The sequence below is a fragment of the Gopherus flavomarginatus genome, chromosome 9 (assembly GCF_025201925.1).
Source record: "Gopherus flavomarginatus isolate rGopFla2 chromosome 9, rGopFla2.mat.asm, whole genome shotgun sequence".
NCBI classification, from domain to species: Eukaryota; Metazoa; Chordata; order Testudines; family Testudinidae; genus Gopherus; species Gopherus flavomarginatus.
The window spans coordinates 71584704-71598131 of record NC_066625.1 but is presented as its reverse complement, the minus strand read 5'-3'; the positions used below and the strand labels follow the sequence as shown (position 1 = coordinate 71598131).

Below are 13428 nucleotides of genomic sequence, written 5' to 3'. Positions count from 1 at the left end.
TCCTTTAAAACCTTGTCCTGAGCCAGAGGAAGTACTGATGGTACCAGGAAGAGGAAGCGTTAGTTGTTAGAGGGGAGTGGAGACAGGAGCAGCAACAGGGTGTGAATGTCTGTAGCTCCAGACAAGAGGGCTACAGCGAGCAGGCCCTCATGTAGTGAAGCTGCTGAGAATGAGTCTGAAGCCTGGCAGAACCAAACAGAGATGTCCAGGACAGGAGCAAGGGACAAATCACCCGGGAAGGACAAACCGGAGCTGGACCCAGTATCCTGGTTGCCCAGAGCTGTATGGGACCATGTATATTGGGGCTTGTGACCTTGCATTGGGAATAAGGAGAGAGGCTGTAGCTAGTTAAGTGGGAAGGTTGTTGCTCTGTATGGGTTTGCACAAAGCGGCAGAAGAGGGCACTGAAGGGGTTTGTTGGGGGAAATTTACTGGCACCAAAGATGACCTGGAGCACCCAAGTCTCACTGCTGGACTGGAATTCTGCCCAGGACTCTTGAACCCTGAATGTAAATACACTGCTTGGCATCTGCTCTTTCTTATTGTGGTACCACTGGACCTGTGAATGTAACCCTGTTTTACCACTTCTCCTGTCTTCCCCCCTGTTGTTTTTCTCCATTCATTCCTCTGTAAATAAATATTTCCCTTTCCTATATTAATTGTACTATTCTGGTGTGTTTACTCGGGGGCTTTGGAAGAGGTGCCCCTGAGGTGGAAGGGAGTTTTCCAGCTGAGTTTCTGCCCATGCCTTTTCTTGGCTGGTGTTCCGGCTGAGTGAACTCCATCTTGGCCACCAGGGTGCTAGTTACACTCGGAAGTGATAGAAGATTCTTTTTCAGATATTATATATTCTCTTCTCGATAAAAGGTCACTTTGTATATTTAAGAGTCTCTCTTGGTCTTGCACATATACACTGCTATACTCTCTTCCCCCTCCCCATCTAGAATAGGATAGGACTAGGATAGGCTTATGGTATTAATTTTGAAACTGCTTCTTACAGGAGTCCTTTTATGCTGTTTTATTATCTATTTATATTTTCCATTTCTGTTTTGTTTTTACCAAAACTCCTCTCTTACATAGCTATTTAATTTCTTTTTTTCATGTAGGTTGCAAATTGTATTAATAAAAACTTTAAGTATTACTTTCACACAGGATGGGATACTTGACTCTTGAATTATGTTAAAACTTTGTATTTTACACTCGTCTTTAGATAGCCATGTTATATGAAGTACTTGTTACACACTATTAAAATGAAATGTAATTTTGCTTTTCATCTGAAATTGAATTTTTCTCATAAGCTTTCAGAGACATTCTTTTTTATTTATCTAAGAGCTAAGTATCTAGTTGTACTACCGGATATTTACATTAACAGATCACAAAACTACGCTATAGTTTTCTTAATATTTTGCATTGTTAGCATTAGGATTCATATTTGTATAACCTGTTAGTCTTCTTACAGTGTTTACATTTAAGCTTGATCTCAAGTCCCACTGAAGTTAATGCTCAACATTAAGCATGTGCTTTAAGAGCTTTTCGGATTTGAGGCCCTATTCCATATAGTTCTTCTCTAGCACATGATGATAGTCTGTTTTCCTGTCTACTTATTAATATAAACATGGTGTGTCTTCTGCTTACACTGTATATGTGATAAGACATTGTATTACTCTTGCATCCATACACATTTTAGTAACATGTCATATAGCATATCTAACACTGTACGTGAAAATGAATTAATCATCACTCTGATCATGTTATTTGGGAAATATTGTGGTTGTTTAATTATAATACATACTTTAGTGCTGCATTTCCCAAACCATGGGTCACAATCCCCAACGGTGGTCATGAAAGAGTACTACTGGAGTTGTGAGACATTGAGCCAGCAGTAAGGAGGGGTAAGGAGCAGGATAGGGGAGGCTAGGGTTCTGGAGGGAGCATGGTCAGCACCCAGGTCCTGCTCTGCTTTCCTGGTCCTCCTGCTGGAACCTTTGGTGCTGCCGGAAGCCTCAAGACAACAGTAAGGAGTTGGTGGTGGAGAGGGACAGCTGGGGAAAGCAGAGGGTAAGGGCACCATGTAGATAGGGCAGGAGAAGTCAGGAAGGCTGCTCATGGTCCCATCCCAGGGCGGCGAGTAGAGATGCATGCAGCTAGCTACCGTTGCTGGGTCAGGGGTGCCCAGTCCATGCCCTTCTGCCCGCTTTGAGCTGCAATGGCAACTCCCTCCTGGGAGGGAGGTGGGTGATGAGAGCAGGACTGAAACATTTGCTGTCACAAGAAATACCTGAATTGGGGAACATGTTAACCTTGGTGAGCCCAAAGGGGGTTGTGGTCTGAAAAAGTTTGGGAACCACTGCTTTAGTGCATACACACATAAAAACGCTAACGCTAACATGACTCTAACTCTATATTTTTTGACTTGTGCTTAACTGTGCAGTCTTAATATTGAATTAACGTAGTTTTTGCACAGAATATTCATTAAAAGATGTGGGAATAAATGGGTTTCTTCTTCATAAGAAAAAAAATAGACTCTACTATCAGAAGATAACTTATTACATGAAGTCATAATCCTCTATTGAGACATCATACAATTACGTTGGTAACATTAGCATGCAATATTTATTATAAATAAAAGGGCCTATTGAGGCTTTCAACTCATTACAAGGAGGTCCGGGTGGATGACTTCATTGTATGAACACAGAGGAGTTATGAAGGGGATAAAAGATTTATTTATACACAAATATGTTCTCATTAGGAATTCTCTGCAACAACGTAACAGATACACTTGAAGGGCCATTACTCTTCTTTTTAACTATTTGATATTTATATTTCGACTGGCTATGAACATTTACTAGGAAAACCCCCCCAGTGAAGAATAAAAAATAGTAATATAATAGTAAGTCTTAACTACTGTACTGCAGTATACATCACTAGTACTAGTGAATTTGCAGGTATTTTTCAAGACTCAGAAGTATCCCATTTTTATTAGAGCATTCAATTGTGAGTGTTCCAGTGATCCATTAAGGTATGCCTTGGTGAGCCATAAAGCCACAGACAGAGTGTCTTCTACACCATTTGTATATTAATGAAACACTGAGACACACCTTGAGATTTCTTAATGCTAAATCATACATTTCATTTTCTTCCAGATAGGATTTTTGATATTTTATACAACATATCCTTTCAGTACGAAAATTAATTTACAGTTCAAACCCAACTGGAATGTGTAAAAGCCACCAAGAGCAATCTCTTGTGTTCCAGTCTCAGATCTCTCACTGTCATCTCACTATCATACCAAATTCTATAAGAACACTCGCTCTCCCACCTCTGTTCTACATCAGAGCTGACAACTTCCTCCTCCTTCCTGAGACCAGATCCCATAATCATGGGGTCATATTTGACTCCTCCTCCTGCTGAAAAGCCAAGTAGAGAGGCAGAATAAATAACCAACAAAAATGATAAATAACAAGAACTAAACCACGTTTATAAGTATGCGTCTAACTGAGTAACAATGGCATCTTATTATTGTCATTCTTGTCCTTTTCCCCTTTCCCCTGACTTGTCCATTAGGTTCCTAACCAGTTTTGTCATATTAAATTTAGCTTCTATGCTCTTTGAGACAGATTGTTTCTTCACTAGTTTATTGAGATTCTTAACATTTTTTTGACATTTCAGTTAGAAAGAACAAAAAAAAGAACGAAAGAAAGAAATTATTGCACTACAAGATTAATAATATATATATATATTCTGGAAAATATGGCTGAGTACACTTATATTCTCCAAGCACTCACTTAAGGTCTCCCATATCTCATCCCACAGTTCTGTAATGACCTAACAGGTCCACCACCATTACTATATGGCCAGTTACTGTAAACTTTTGACATAGCAGGATGGACTTCGGAGTATTTGCTTTTCATCTTGGATTTACATGAAGGCTGTGCAAAGCTTCTCATTGTGTTTATGTAAGCTGATTGCTAGAGAAATCTTACTCGTGTTTTGAAACAAAACAAAAAAAATCTTATCACCTGAAAATCTTTTCCAATAAAAAAGTGGAAAAATTTCCAACTAGCTCTTGTTCGAATTGACCATGCTGGCCCTTCCAAAATTAACAATTTATAGGTAAGTGACATAAGAAACTTCCATTTCCTATGGTTGTTAATATCATATTTTTTAAACTGACACACAATAATGTCTCCCATTTAAAAATAAAAATACTTAGTATGCTATTTTTAGATAAGGATGGGAATAATTTAGATTGATGAGTCTCTAGAACTGCATCACAAGGCAGAAAATACGTACATTGTATTAATTTATTATGATAGAAACAGTGTGGAATGAGCATGGATCATCAGGAGTAATAAAACAAAGCAGTTTTAAGGAAGTTCTAACTCAAGAAATCCAAAAATTTCCCTTTGGTAGATTTTACTTGGAAATGAATTACATTTATGAAGCAAGCTGAAAAGAATGAGCTTTGTAATTTATATGAAGACTTAAAAAAAACCTTCATGAGCAGACATACTCTTATGGAAATAAAAACTGTAGATTTTTACTCCATTCTTTTGGGACTCGCTTTATGAACTCTGGCATGGCAAGTGATAGAAAATCATTCTGAAGTGTTTCCAAGTTACCATTTTAAAATTCTCTATTTCAACTGGCTCGTGCTAATGATGTACAATAAAAAAAATGGGTTTTTAGAAGCTTCTGTTGCCTACAACCATCCCTTTCAATCCTGCTATTAACTCTTTACCTCCCCAAGAGTCCAATCCAGCTCCCATTGACTTCAGAGGGAGCTGGATCAATATATTTGTTAACTTCAACTACTGGGCAAATATTGAAAAGTTAGATAATTCAATGGGGCTTCCAAATTATTTTCCTCTGAATCTGCATTATGTCAGGTATAAAAATAGCCTACTTTTGTTTCCAGAATGGGTTTTTCAGTGCAATCTAGGCGGCTTGGGAGATTCACAATCTGACAAAACAAATATTTCATTTTGCAAAGAAAATATATAAGTTTTCCCATCTATCACAAAAAAGTCTCGGAAAGCTATTCAGAACCCAGTGCACGTTTCTTCTTCACAACTCATTTTCCCTTTTTTTTGTGACAACCTAGGCAATAATTCACAGCTCACTGGGTCTCCTAAATAACCCCCTTTATATTTACATGGTAGGCATACCCCCATTACCCAGCAGGATTCAGCTGTACTGACAGGCAGTCATTAGGCATTCTTAAGGCTTTGGAGGTTTAACATATCCTCCTCTAGTTAGTATCTTTTAAAAAACCCTTGTATGGGTACCTGCTCTACAAATAAATAATGAATCTTGACAATTTCACAAAAAAACATAACTGTCATTTTGTAATTTTGAAGTGTTTCCTCCTTTGGGTCTCATTCAGACTCCCACATCAAGTCTTTAAAACTCAGAAGCATTTCATCAGTCTGATGATTGTTATGTTTCTTCTTTTTTTGTTGGAAATTAAATGAGGTACTTGAGTGACTTTGCTGAACCTTTTACAAGTGTACACTTGCTCGCCTTATATATTGCCTTAATTTAATCCAGCATTGTTCAGAAGTCTGGGAAAGAACAACACTTTCTCTATTGCCATACTAAAAAAGCTTGTTAGAAGCCAAAAATAAACTGGGATAAAGAAAAAGAAAAAATGATAGTGAGAAAGAGGTTGTGTCTAATATTGCATATAGTTGCCACTAGATAGGTGTGACCTAGTCATCTGAGCAGAACACAATGAGCCAGGATTCCTGGGTCAGAAGCTCATACTGTCTCAGAAACTGATTTTCTGTGGTTTAGAGAAAGTTGCTTAAGACCCTACCCTGCAGCCTTCATTCATATCAGTCAATCTGAGACTACTCAAAGTAGAGGCTGCAGGATCTAATAATTTCTCTGCCTTACTTCCCTGCATGCGCACTGTGGGAATAAGACTATCTCACAGAATTAAATAGTAAATGCAAAGTATTATTACTGAGGGTTTAGAAGAATAAAAACCTGAAAACCTACCACTACTAAAGTTTTACACTGTTGTAAGTTCTGATTTCAGTGGAGAAATACCAGCATAAAGCTGGAGTAATGCCAGAGTGAATCTGTTCCAGAGTGTGATTAGAATTGAGAACCTTAAATTCTGGGGAAAATCCATAAACTGATTTGTTTACTGCACTGGTGAATATTTCAGACTAACACATCAAGACAAATTATAATAGCATAAAAAACCTAAGAAATTTGATTTTCACTTGAGAAAAAAGATTCAGTTATTTTTTTGGTTTGCAGTTGCCTTTTTCTCTTTATAATAGTCTAATGGCTTAATTGTGCTATGTGATTCTTTGATGAGGACCAAGGGCTTCATTATACCAGATCCCACATGTAATATTGAGTATTATATTAGATATGCTTTGACTAAAGAAGCAAAGAGGCAGAACCAGAATAATTATAGTTTTCTAAGTAATTCTTGTAATAAGACAGGCAATTTGCCAGCAATTTTTGTGGTCAAGAAGTCATGACAGAATGGGATAAGGGAAATGATGTTAATTAATTCTCAATGTCAATGCTAACTATTACCAAAGTTAGCAAGAACATTTTGAAACATATAAAAATCAAGACATTCATGGAAGTGTGTTTACCATGTTACAAAGTAACAAGAAACACCACTGTGCACACAGAAACAAATACTTTTATCCCACAGTGTTTGACTGAAAGGAAGGTTGCTAATCGAAAGTGAATTGCATAGACTCTTTTTCATTCTACTGAAGAGCTATTTCTCTGTTTTTATTATATTTTTGTTATAGTATTTTTTAGTTTCCAAGGTGTTAACTTGCATGTTAAAGTTTCTTTAGGGGGTAATCTCATCGTTTCAATTGAGATACTTTGATAACAATGTTTCTTTTAAACTTATTATTTGTATAAAGTTCAAGCTAATAAAAGTAACTTACCCTATTAAAAGAAATCCTGGAAGCAGAACAGCATTTTAGGATGCTAATTGCTCAAGTTACTAGCCATCCATGAAGCATATGCTGAAAACACTCTAAAGGGTTTAGTAATGCTTCTCTAAGTCATAAATCTTTTACAGGTACAATTATGTGAGAACAGCAATAGGAAAAGCACATTAAACATCTGGAGTTAGATGGGTTTACTGAAGTAAAATTACAAAATTAAATTTAGATGAACTTAATTAAAAAGAGGATCCAATTTAATATGGACATTCATCACATTCTCATTGAAATCCTTTCTTGCCTCAAGAATATAATAAAGTTTGAATACAAAAGCTGTATAAAGGCTGAAATGAAGTGTGAAAGGATGATCAAATACAGAAATTCAATAACAAGGAAATCTCTCACCCCCTTTACATACATGCATGCAGACAGACAGACAGACAGACCCACTTTAATAGCACAAATTATCTATTTTTAAAAAAAATTAGTAATAATAAGGGAATTAAATTGGTAACTATAGATGTTCTAAAGGTCACTATTCTTACAGCCCCTGCTATACATGGTACATATATTGAGAATGTAAGCATGGAATTTTTTTACGTAGTTTTAGCAATGGGAGTTGCACAAGCAAATCTGAGGGCAGATTTGGCCCAGAGACTCATTCTCTAACTTTACCTAATAGCAATTACATCTTGAAGTGTTTAAAATGTTGTTTTCTTGTCCTTAAGTAGTACTTGGCTTACTTCCATTTCAGTCAATGGGAGTATTATCACAAGACTGGGCCTTACATGCCTGTGATAGATTTTCATTTGCTTTAATTCAGAAATAACAAATGAGGCTCCTTTGCTTTCTTTTACTGAATCATTAGAGCTCTCTTTTTTCCATGGTTAAAAGCTCTTGTCGTTCAGCACCACCTGGCCTTTGGTTCTCACAGGTTCTCCACCTCTCAGCAGGAGCACTGACTTGCAGGTCCCCAGGTTACAGTACACCAAGAAATCAAAGAGTGATACAGAACAGTTTGGAAAGCTTCTAAAATTGTTACTAGGATCATGATGTTTGCCTACACAATAGTCTTTACAATTTGCTGTTCAGCACTTAATTAGATTTTTCATGGCTACTTGATGAGGCAAGGCACTATTAAAACTGTATCTTTTTGTTTCTAATAAAGAAGTATTCTGGTTGCCTGGGCCCTGATGTAGATATTGTTTTCTCTAGAGACACTCAACATGTTCCAGTTTTACAAAGTCACTCAACAATAATGAAATTTCATCTGCAGTGAGGCTTCATAATATAAAATGATATCATGTTTACGTTATTATATAGAAACCTGTATGCGATGGATGGGAATGTGGCAGACATGACTGTTGTAGGATACCTCTTCTTAATAATCAGTAGTTATGATTAAGCTGCAAGATTAATGACAGGAAACTGTGTAAAGGAAATGCTGGAAAACAGTGGAAAATCCAAACTAGAAGTCATTTGGGCTATATTCTGTCATTTCTAGGAATATGCAATAAAGTTAAGTATGAAAAGTTTGGATGTGTTTCCCCCTTAGTGCAAACTTTGTATATAGTCTGATGCAAAATGACTTCATTGGTTGGAAGAGTAAATTCAGGTGCATGACTTCATTGGGCTGTATCCTGCACAACACAGCTGTCATGTGCTGCACATAAAAACATCAGGTAAAAACTGGAGAGCAAGTCAATTATTCCCCTTCATTAAGGAGAGAGCTACTACACAGCCACCAAGTTAATCCTGTCTAGTAGCAGGAGTCAGGCCAAATTGGGAAGCACTTTGCCAAGTGTCTTATTTGCATATTAAGGATTATGGGCATCCATTTGCCGTCCACCCAGCCCCCCTCTTTCTTCACACCTGCTCTTGAGAGTAAAGCAGCAAACATGCTGAAGACTAATTTTGCCTCCTTGTGGAGCCTTGAGACCTTGCATGGTCATCTAGACTGCTCAAATTTGCACCAGAGCACAATCTTGTACTCTCTGCTCCCAACAACACAAGGACTAGCGGAACCAAGGTTGTTAATCCTAGTTCCATGCATCATTGCAAATACACACTGCATGCCAGGGGAAAACTGGCAAATTTGAGGGGTTTGAGGCGCAGCATCTCATAGAACTAGGCCCAGTACAAACACATTTAAAAGAATTTGTTAGTGATTTTCAGTGTTAAGACTAAATGTTGCAATTTCTTGGTCTTATTTAGGTTAGGAATGATGTAAAATTTAACTAATAAAGGAAGAACAACAGCACTACATGTTTTATATATATTTCCATTAAAATGTTATGGCATCTATACTAGTTTTATTTTATAACTACTCCTAACCTTCTCTCTGTTGTTCCATGTATATGCACATGCTGGTAACAGATATTGGTTGCATTTGTCACGAGTACTGTAAGGTAACCTGTGAACTGGGATTGTAATGAGATACCTATCCTACATATTTAGAAAAAAATACATACAACATTCTGCAATCATTTGACATACAGTACATCCATTCATGTCAATGGAAATGTTAAATGCAGACTAACACCATGATGGGACTAAACATCTCCCCATCTAAATGTCATCAAGTCCAATATTATAATCTATAGACCAGGCATCCCTTACATACTCCTGCATCAAGGGTATTTGAGGAGTGGAAGGAATGTGTGTGTCAGAGTGGGAGCTTGGGGGCTGCTCTAATTTATGATAGTTAGCTATGGTTATAAGAGGCAATATGACAGTCCAGAATTGCTCTGACCTTTCTCTGCTATCAGTTCAGAATTTCCCTTCACCAGAATAGGTCTTGGCTTTCATTATATAGCCATAAAAAATCTGCTTTTTAGTTCTCAGGAGCACAGAGGATATGGAACAAGAACTGAGAATATGGCTCAGTGTCTGGAAAGTCAGGTTATAGTTATAATGACAGCATTAGACTGGGAAGGTATTGGTAGGACTCGTCACATTTGCTGTTTCCCCTCCAAGAGGAGAAATGTTGGAAGTCATTTTATTGCAGATGATCACCAAGATTGTGGAAAATGGATGCGCTCTCCAAAATGCACACCATTCCAGTTCAATTTCAATGCCTTTTGAGAGCAACTGCTCTAATACAGTGGACAATGAAAATGGCCTGATTCTGCCCTGAGCATAAATAAAGACTTCCAATTTTCCTTTGTAAACTATCAATTATTATTACTATGATGAAAACTGCTCATTACTTCTGTTGTTCAGACTTTACCATCAACTGTTGACCTATCAAGTAATAAGCTGCCTTATCTCCTTGTGATGGTCAAAGAGAAATATTAATCTTAAACGAGTTTGCTTTAAGTGCAATTTAACATCTGACAGTATTATTATAATGTTATTTACTGTTTTATCTTTAGATCTTACCACTGAGAGCAAATGTGAAGATCTTTAAACTGCTGGCATCAGTGTTCCCATACAGGCTGGCATGAGCTCAGGTGGGTGATCCTGCCAAAAGTCAGAGAAAAATATTCATCAGACAGATGATTTATTTTACTCGTGCTTTCCCAGTATCCACAGAAAGCGTATTTATATATGCCTGCTGCAGGTTTAATGATAAGACCATTAAGACAGATCTGAATGCAATACACCAACTTGTTGATTTTTTCAGGAACTGTGAACATGAATACTGATTTCCAAAGGGCATTTTCTATAGAGAAATTGTCCTTTCATGAATGCAACAAAACAATGCTACCAGGAAGAATAACAGTGCACTGCATGGTTAGTTTTAATAAACTGTATTAGAAAGATGGTCAATGGCATGAGGCCGGGGGGAAAGAAAAGAAAAAAAGCCAGTGGCCAATCTAAGATTAATGAAGTGTAGTATCAAACACAGTTCTTAATTCTAGATCTAAGATGCTTTGAAGTTCATGGAAATATGCCTCCTAGTAATTCTAATATGGGATTATCTCTCTTGACATCAGAAAAATAATATTCAGAGATGGCATTTAAGAGCTGACTTGTACAAAAGCACTTTAGGAGCAAGCAAACTTATAATTTTTACCATATGCAGAACATTTTTAATAATACTATTTAAGTTTCTACACACACACACGCACACACACACACAGAGAAAACTAAAAACTCTAGCAAAAAGATATATTGAAAAATATATTTTACATAACTAATTGGTCAAATTATTCAAAATAGCTTCTGTTTAGGATGCTGAATTTCTTGACAAAATGCAACTAGACTTAAATCAAAAGCAAAGAAGAAATGGACTTGACAAGAAAGAGACCGTTGGATCATCTGACCCTTGTCTATTTTCACATCATGATAATTATTAATTTTCATAGTGGGCACCAAATTCAAGTTGCAATATACAATAATAGGTAATCAGGAAAGGACTCTGAAATATACGTAGTATATTTGAAATTAAAAAACTACAAAGAGCTATATCTGATCTTTAGACTTGTATAGCAGAACTCCACAGTTCTTTCTTTCTCTATGGTTCAGGCTCCCTGTGAAAATATTATCATTTTTTACTTTGTAACAAGTCCTTTCGGGTGAGATTTTCCAGGGCACCTAAGAGAACTGGTTGTCTAATTCTCTTAAATGTTTTTGAAAATCCCACCATTAATGCATTAGATCATTCCTTATGTACCAAACAATTTCCCAATGCCCTTCACATTAATCTACACACTTAAATCTTTAAATTTTCACACAATAGTCTTTGATCAAAGGTTTATTCTGATAGTTTACTGTATAGTTAACTCATTTTTTTTAAAAATTACAATTAAAGTGTTCCCAGCTTCTAATACTGAGAGAACTCTTTGTAAAATAGATCAACTTTAACATGACAAAGGTGTCTGGACTTTTAATACCTTTGGAAGAGCATTCCATCAAAAGGGTGCCGGAAGTGATAGTTTAGTAATTTAAGCATCAGTTTTGGAATACCTCAGTGACCATAGAACCATAGCTTCAGATCCCAGCAGAGTTCATTCAGCCCTCACATTTCCCAAGGTAGATAAAGAGCAGTATCTCTGCACATTCTATTAAGGCAAATCATCTCTTACATTGTATACTGCTCTTTGTTTTTGCAGCATCTGTGCGCACATTTAGCTGTGGTTGTGGTTTCAATATATATGTTTCAGCAGAAAATACTGATTGTTAAATCAGTACTTGGTGTCAAATTCATAGTACACAAACTGTTATATATAGTTATATAGCTATGTTTATACGCAGTTATATAAATCAAGGCATATCTTAGGTATACAAACCAAAAGTGTGATATGCCAAGAGGCTGCCACAACTCACTCATTCTCACATGCACACATAAATGCTGCATTCTCCTCTCACACTGTCAGAAGCAATTTCCATCTAGCTATGTTCTCTTGCACAAAGTGCTATGAAAGAGTTCACTAAAATGAAGAACATTTTGAACTCCTGTTAGTAACATGAATTGAATTCTACTTGGATGATGTATAAAGGATGAAATTGTGCAAACTGCACGCACGCACTAAGGACTAAGGACAGCAGAGTTGTGCTGCCTCCAGAGAACTACTGGGAAGAGCTGTGAGTCAGGAAGGAACATTTCTTCCCTGAGCAATCTGCTATGCTGGCCATCCTCTCCAGTGGTACAACGTACCTCCCCACCCCCAATGTTCCAGGCCAATTGTTCAGGTATTTGGCGATGTTCCTACCATCTTCCAGCCCCTCATCGCCCCTTTGGGGTGATGCACATCCCAGGGCCACACTGAGGTAGAAGTCCCTTCACTCCTTGAATTCAAGAATTGCAGTTGTGTATGGCTTTTATGCATGGGGCCCAAGGGAGGAGGGAACGGAAGCTCCTTGTACATATACTTCCCCTCCCCCCCGTATTAATGCAGACCACAGTATGACCCTAAATGAAAACATATCTTTATATAAAGCAGCAAAGAGTCCTGTGGCACCTTATAGACTAACAGACGTATTGGAGCATGAGCTTTCGTGGGTGAATACCCACTTCGTCGGATGCATGTAGATACAAAGTGGGTATTCACCCAAGGAAGCTCATACTCCAATACGTCTGTTAGTCTATAGGGTAGGGTACCACAGGACTCTTTGCTGCTTTTTACAGATCCAGACTAACATGGCTACCCCTCTGATACTTGATATCTTTATATAGGTCACAGATGAAAAGAACAAGGTGAATTGATTAATTTAATCTAGCCATGGAATTACAGTTCTCTAGCAACTATTACAAATCCACACCATGTCTCTCAGTGCTGGATTGTATATTTAGATCTCTGAGCTGGCTAAAAGATGTGTAAAATCACAAGTAGGAAGAGAACACCCTGTTTACTTCTCATCTTAGGAGGTTCCCATGAGTTATTTTTTCTTGAAATGTGGTCATAGCCATACCTAGGTGGAAGTACATGAACAACTGATTCACTGGGTTGAAACCTTCCACTTTTTTCATGACTATGATTAAATTTAGGGATATGCAGGCCTGGGTCCACTGCACTTTTGGGAGCACAAAGGGATTACATTTTGGACAGAAGCT

The 13428-nt window shown here is 37.3% G+C and overlaps 1 protein-coding gene across 3 annotated transcripts in view; it reads right to left on the bottom strand.

Annotated features, from left to right (window-relative positions):
- SEMA6D (semaphorin 6D) overlaps positions 1-13428 on the bottom strand; it is a 1021199-nt gene that overhangs the window by 166871 nt on the left and 840900 nt on the right. For all 3 annotated transcript variants that reach the window (XM_050966889.1, XM_050966886.1, XM_050966891.1), the window contains one exon: positions 10311-10391. The gene's annotated coding sequence lies outside the window, so the exon portion shown is untranslated. The remainder of the gene's footprint in view (positions 1-10310; positions 10392-13428) is intronic.